This window comes from Cebus imitator, unplaced genomic scaffold (genome assembly GCF_001604975.1).
Source record: "Cebus imitator isolate Cc_AM_T3 unplaced genomic scaffold, Cebus_imitator-1.0 Scaffold349, whole genome shotgun sequence".
Classification (NCBI taxonomy): domain Eukaryota; kingdom Metazoa; phylum Chordata; class Mammalia; order Primates; family Cebidae; genus Cebus; species Cebus imitator.
The window spans coordinates 671,531-679,397 of record NW_016107664.1 but is presented as its reverse complement, the minus strand read 5'-3'; positions in this window follow the sequence as shown (position 1 = coordinate 679,397).

Sequence of the window (7,867 nt, the reverse complement as noted above, 5' to 3'; positions counted from 1 at the left end):
TGAATGGTGTGATCTGGGCTCACTGCAGCTTCTGCCTCCCAGGTTCAAGTGATTCTCATGTCTCAACCTCCTGAGTAGCTGGGATTACAGGCATGTACCCCCACGACAGGATAATTTTTTGTATTTTTAGCAGATGGGGTTTTGTTCTGTTGGCCAGGCTGGTCTCAAACTCCTGGCCTCAAGTGATCTGCCTGACTTGGCCTCCCAAAGTGCTGGGATTACAGGCATAAGCCACCGTACCTGGCCTCATTAGCAAAGCTTTCAAACAAATAAATCTTTGTGTTTGGGACAACTCCTGGGGGCTGAGGAATCATAGATAAACTTGACTGACCATGCATGATTCTTCTGTGTAGAATCTGTAAGGTGGTTGGAGTGCTGTGATCTCTGTTTTGTGGATTGGAAGATGGAGGTACAGAGGGTTGTCATTTTCCCAGGTTAGTGATGAGGATGTTGGTCTACATTGTCAGTCTTCAGCTGTGCAGCCACCTTAAACAAAATTATAACCCAAATACTGTATTTCTCCTTTTCATTGTGAATGTCAGTATAAGCCTACCAAACAAAAGACTTACCCTAATATTTATGGCTTAAGAATCTGAATTGCATTTCCACTCTGGGGCAATTGTGGGCCCTTAATAGCCATGCTCTTTCACAGTGAAATGTTTCTGGAAAGTCTATATTCAAATTGTAAAATATAGGCCAGATATAGTGGCTCACACCTATAATCTCAGCAATTTAGGAGGCCATGGCCAGAGGATCGTTTGAGTGGAGTTGGAGGTTGCAGGGAGCTATGATTGCACCACTGCACTCCACCCTGGGCAACAGAATGAGATCAAGCAAAAACAAACGCCAAACCAAAAACTAAAAATATTGTGTCCCAAGAAATTTATTTATTAAACAATAGTGTTTTGAGTTTTTGTTGTTGTTTTGTTTTGTTTTTTGAGACAGAGTCTCACTCTGTCGCCCAGGCTGCAGTGCAGTGGTGCAATCTCAGCTCACTGCAAACTCTCCCTCCCAGATTCAAGCAATTCTCCTATCTCCCCAGTAACTGGGACTACCTCAGCCTCCTGAGTAGCTAGGACTGCAGGCTCCTGCCATGAGATCTGGCTAATTTTTTTTTTTTTGTATTTTTAGTACAGACAGGGTTTTGCCATGTTGGCCAGGCTGGTCTTGAACACCTGACCTCCAGCGATCCACCCGCCTCGGCCTCCCAAAGTGTTGGAATTATAGGCGTGAGCCACCAGGCCGGCCAACAATGGTGCTTTGGAGGCAAGTAGTGTTAGGTCTATAGGTGGCGGTTAATAGAGATTGTAAGCTCTACTGAGAAGTTTTGGGTTCTGATAAACCCAACACATCTAATGGATGGAGACACATTCTCTGTTAGAGTAACATCTCTGATAGTCTCTTTGGCAGCACTGCTCCAGGCTTGGCAGGTTGTTGCCATTGGAAACGTGCAATTGGCTGGTGAAAAAGGTTGGGGTAGGATATCTGAGTTTGAGTTGCCTTTGGAGCTTAGCTCTGAGGTTTGGAATGTGTTTGTTTATTAGTCTGTTTATCCATGGGCACATTCTATTTTTAACCTTCAACCCCATGTGAAATGATTTTGGAACACTTATTCAGGAATAGCTTTAAGAGCTTCCCTATGAGGAGAATGCTTCTGGCTTGGCAGTGGTTTGGCCTGAAGACCAGCACTGTCTAGAATACTTCTGAGCTCCTTCTGAGTATTTGACTACGTGGAGCGAAACAAGCCAGCTCAGTGGCTCCTATGCAGAGATGGAGATGATCCAGGCTGGGCCAGTCAGCTGGGAACTGAGGAGAGAGGAAAGGTCGGTATCCAGGAAAACAACTTGGCAGCAGGGAGGGAGATGTAACTTCATGAAACCAGCCAGAGATTTCAGCTCTGAGCCCAAGATGGCGTTGAATAGGTGTGAGGAAGAGACTCTGTATGAGAACTGACATCTCAATTTAATCTCTCCAGGGCAAGGCTTCCTGAATTGTGTTTTGCCCAACATTAGAGTTTCTCAAGCCTTTAAGACTTTTCCAAGATCAAGTAAGCTTGACAAACTCTCTACATGATGTTCTGGTTTGGAAATCAAAATTCTTCAGAATAGAAATCTAACTACTTTGCATAACTGACCATTTACTTCACTTAGTTGACCGAGAAAATACCTTTGTCTCTTAGTTAGCCTGCATACCAAGAGGACATATGGATGTTCAATGGGTGGCTCATCCTGTAATCTTGTGTTTTACCTCTCCTCGTCTCTAGAGGAGTCTGGTGATGATAGGGCTATTGATATGGTTTGGCTCTGTGACCCTATCCAAATCTCATCTTGAATTGTAATCCCCATGTGTCAAAGGAGGGACTTAGTTGGAGGTGATTTGATCAGGGGTGGATTTCCCCCTTGCTGTTCTCGTAGTAGTGAGTGAATTCTCACAAGATCTGATGGTTTTAAGGTGTGGTACTTCCCCATTCGCTGGAGCTCTTTCTCTCCTGCCACCGTGTAAAATGTGCCTTCTTTCTCCTTCATCTTCCACCACGATTGTAGGTTTCCTGAGGCTTCCCCAGCTATGTGGAACTGTGAGTCACTTAAACTGCTTTTCTTTATAAATAACCCAGTCTCAGTTCTTTATAGCAGTGTGAAAATGAACTAATACTGTTGTGTTGCATTTTTACAAGAACCAAATACATTACCAGTGGCAGTCACTGTTCTCTCTTTTCCTTTTCATGTTTAACCTGATAAGTTTTTACCAATCTCTTCAGGCCTCACCAATTAAGAAGATGAGTAGGATATTCTAAAACCCTGGAAACTTGGATCTTTGCTAGCAAATGCTACTCTAAGATGCTGAATAAAAGCCTTAGGAAGAAATTATAAAGAACATTGTATATTTTTAGGAAGAACATTTTAGTTGGGGAAGAAAGCAATTTCTATCATTTTTTTCTAAATTGTGACATAAAGTACAACTTAAATATTACCTTTTTTATATAGGGATGCCTGATGTTCACCCACATTCAGCTTTCCTTTCTTTCAGGAGACACAGATGAATAATTCTCTACATGTAGTTGGGTGGGTCCACGTGACCAGTTCCAGCCAATGCCTCATGGGTGGAAGTGACATTTGTAATTTCCCAGCCAAAGCATTTAATTCTGGGTGTAAAAATCTCCATCTCTCTCTTCCATAACTGCTATGTCTTTTGAGGTTTTATGTTCCAGATGATGCCCGGATCTTTCAGTCTCTGTCTAGTGGCCCTGGAGAGTCACTTGGATCCACAGTTGACTGTGTAAATGGGAAACTAACTTTTGTGTTTGTGGGATGCCAAAGTGAGTTTTGTGGGTTTCAGTTATTGCAAAATTTAGCCTATTCTGAATTATAGTGATGGATTAAATGAGATAATCCAGGCCAACTTTTCTGAGACTTAGTTTTCTCTTTTGTAAAGTGTGATAAACATTTCCTACCACATAGTGTTGTGGGGATTAAATACCAAGAACATGGGGATTAAATTCTTGGTATTTAATCCAAGTTAAAGTATTATAATGATCTTTTGGCATATTTTCTGGCTATAAGTCTTTTATCAAATATATGATTTGCAAATATTATATCTCAGTTTGTGACTGGTCTTTTTATTCTCTCAACAATGTCTTTCAAAGAGCGGGGTTTACATGTTTAGCAATTTGCCTTTTTAAATAAATTGTGCTTTTGTGTTATAACTTAAAAATTTTGCCTAACTCAAAGTTACAAAAGTTTTCTCCTATGTTTCCTTTTAGAAGTTTTATAGTTTTAAGGTTATCATTTAAGTCACTGGTTCATTTTGAGTTAATTTTTAAAATATAATGTGAAGTATAGATATAAGTTCATGGTTTTTCTATATGGATATCAAATTGTTCCAGAACTAGTTGTTGAAAAGTGATTGTCTCTTCATCAAATTACCTTTGCACTTTTATAATAAAATCAATTGTTCATATATACGAAGGTCTGTTTATGAAGTCTCTCTTCTGTCCCATTGATCTATTTGCTGATCTTAACACCAATGCTACGTGGTCTTGATTACTGTAGCTTCATGATAAGTCTTAAAATCAGCTGGTACTAGTCCTTCAAATTGTTCATGTCTTTCAACGTTGTTGGCTATTCTAGTTTCTTTGCACTGTCATATAAATATCAGAATCAGTTGGCCAATTTCTAAAAGAAGTCTAGTGATGATTGGAATTGCATAGAACCTATGGATCTACTTAGGGGTAATTGACATCTTAACAATATTTTTCTGTTCCATGAATGTATTATATCTCTCTATTTATTTAGATCTTTAATTTTTCTCAATAATATTCATAGTTTTCAGTGCACTGATCTTTCACAGCTTTTGTCAGATATATGCCTAAGAATTTTACACCTTTTGATGTTATTGTAAATATTACTATTTTTTGAATGTCTATTTCTGACTGTTCATGATTAGCATATAGAAATACAATTGATTTGTATATTGTTCTAGTACTTTGCCACCTTGTTAAACTCATTTATTTGTTCTTTTATTTTTTTTTCGGTAGACACCATAGGATATTTTACATAACTAAACATTTTATCTGTAAATAAAATAAGTTGTACATATTCCTTTCCAAACTATGTGCTGTATATTTTTTTCTTGTCATATTGTACTGGCCAGAACCTCCAGTACAATATTCAATAGAAATAGTGAGAGTAGACATTTTTGTCTTATTTCTGACCTTAGCATGGAAGGCATTCAGTCTTATTTGTTGTTGTTGTTGTTGTGTGTGTGTGTGTGTGTGTGTGTGTGTGTGTGTGTGTGGCGGGGGTATGGTAGGGAGCAGGGTCTTGCTGTATTGCTCAGGCTGCAGTGCAGTGGCATGATCAGGGCTCACTGCAGCCTCAAATTCCTGGACTCAAGTGATCCTCCCACCTCAGCCTCCCAAGTAGCTGGGACTACAGGTGTATACCACCACACCCAGATAATTACATGGGGGTTTCACTATGTTGCCCAGGCTGGCCTCAAACTCCTGGGCTCAAGTGATCCTTCCACCTTGGTCTCCTAAAGTGATGAGATTACAGGCGTGAGCCACTGCACACAGCTGGCATTCAGTCTTTTATAATAAAGAGCTATAGGTTTTTCATAGATGTTCTTTATCAGGATGAGGAAGTTCCTTTCTATTTCTAGTTTGTTGAGATTTTTTTCTGTTTGTTTTGTTTTTAAAATCAGGAATAGGTATTAGATTTTGTCAAATGTAATTTCTGTATCTGTTGATACTTTTAAAATCAATAGCCAGAAAAAGGAAGATAGTTTCCTTTTTTTGACATGCAGAAATGATATTCAATTCTTTATATAAATGCTTGTTTTCAGTTGCAAAGGACATTACACAGTCGATCAGCACCATGTAGTAGTATTTCTTATGTCTGGACCATTGTGACATATTAAAAAACAAAATTATAATTATATCACCTCCTGGAATTAATGATCATTTCTTACCCAAACCCAACCTATTTCTTTTCCTGATTCTGCTATTTTTGTTAAAAGCACTACTGTTCTTCTAGTTAGAATGAAATATTAGTTATTCCTGACTAAAACAGGAATTCTGGCAAGTAAGTGTTTTAATTTAGTCTAGTAAACAATTAGCTTTGTGACCTTAGACAAGTGATGTTATCTATTGCCTGATGGGTTAGTTTGTTCTCTGAGAAACAGATGCCAAGATGGAGTTAGATGTGCAATGATTGATTTTAGGACATGACTGTGAGGGATAGTGGGAAGGAGCAGGAGAAGGTAAAAGAGACTTCAGAGTATGACACATAGAGAGGAGGAAGGAAGGAAGTTTGGGTAGGAAGAGTTTCAGTTCTAGGAAAGTTCTGTTCAACCTGTTGGAGTGTCCTTGAGCCAAAATCTCCTGTTAAAGGAGTTCTGTTTACAAGAAGTGAACCTTCATTAATACCCTCACTGTGCTCAGTCATCGGCTGGGAGGAGCCTGAGGGAAGTGTGGCCCCACTAGGAACTTGGGGATGGCTCTAGAAGTGCAGCTGCTGGGTCATCAGTCAGTTACGCTTCTTGCAACAGAAGATCCAGGCTGCCCATTTGCATTGCTAATTAACTTTATTTGATCACGTACAAAAATGATAGTATTGGACTTTAGGCACAAATGTGTTTTATTTAGGAGTATAGTTTAAAGTTGTTTTTTAAAAAATTAGTTTTCAGCATCTAAAAGTCTTCAATTTCATCTAAAATTTGCATGTATAGATTCTAGTTACATCAAGTCACATTTCTGTATGGCCACCATCAACCAGGGCTGCAGAGAGGTTGTGCCCTTTAGATGGGCCTCTCTATTTTGTCACTGTCTCACCCAGTCAGCTTTCTTCATTTAAAGGTACCAACCAGGCCACTGTGGGCAAATGGTTGGCTCTGTTCAAAGGAAGAACTTGAAAATTAATTTGATAAGGGGTGTTGGGAGAGGGAATATTATAAAATGCTACAGTTATAAAGGGAACAATAGAAATGGTCAAAGAACATGAACCGATAGTTCACAAATGACATAAACATGGCTGCATTTTAAGCTACCCAATCTTATAATTAATATTTGCATATACCTTTAATTATTTTCCTAAGATAATTTCTAAAAGTTAAGTTGTACATCTTTATAAGAGGTTGATGGGTGTTGATGAATTACCTTCTAGAAAAGTTGTATCAATTTACACTTCCAACAGCAGTGTATAAGGGTCCTATTTCCCTGAAGCTGTACAGACTCTGAATGATGATTTTTTTCATCTTTGCCAATTTGAGAGAGGACAGAGTTTCCTGTGATTGTTTTAATCTGTACTTGTTCTGTTACTAAAGGTCTGCATTCAGTTGCAATGAATCTTATTTATAGTGTCTGTTTTTCTAGAACAATGATTGCTGGTTTGTTTTTTACCAGTTGGGGAATTTCAAATTAATGATGTTGTGATGCTTCTGTCAATGGATAGATGTTCTACTTTTGTCTCTAAGTATTTAGTACTGTGGCAGGGCATGTTAGTTTAAGGTGCTTTGAGAAGCAGATGCTAAGTAAGCACTAAAAGTATAATGACTTATCAGGAGGAAAAACCTGTGTGAGGGGAAACAGAAGGCTCTGCATAAAGCTGGGATAACCATCAGACCACAAAGCAAGACTGATCCTGTGTGAAGAAGACTAGGAAAGGAAGAAGGGAGGGTGAAAATGTTCAACACAACTGTTCGGGTATCTTTGAGCCAAAGTTGTTTGTTGGAGGAGCCCCACGTCTCCCAGGAACAGGCCTGCCTTAGTTTTTCTGTTATATGGAGTTGTTGGCTGGTAGCAAGCCCACAGGAAGTGTGACTTTGGCCATGGCCTTGAAGTCATGATGGATTTCAAAGCACAGCAGCTGGGGTCCTTGGTTAAGTATGCTCCTTAAATGAACATCTATGAGTTATAACTAATGCCTGAGTTGTCTTCACCAACGGGTGACTCTTCTAGTAGAGCAGAGTTGCTAGAATACTATTTGTAGGAGGGCCTAAAGAGCATCTTAAGAACTCATCAAAGGAAGAGATAGTCAGGCCCAATGAGCTAGGCCCAGACACACTTGTGATAGGGGAGCAATTCTGAGTAGGGCCTCTTACCTAACTCTCAGCTCCACCTCCTGACCTAGTTCCAGGGAGGGCCGAGGAGACTGGAAAGCCACAAGCAACAAACAAAAGAGCTGACGAATCTAAAATTCTTGAAAGACACAAACAGCACCATTTTCATATACTTCTTATTTTTTTTGAGATGGAGTCTCACTCTGTCACTCAGGCCGGAGCATGGTAGTGCAATCTGAGCTCACTGCAACCTCTACTTCCCAGGTTCAAGCAGTTCTCAGCCTCCTGAATAGAATATATGGGATTACAG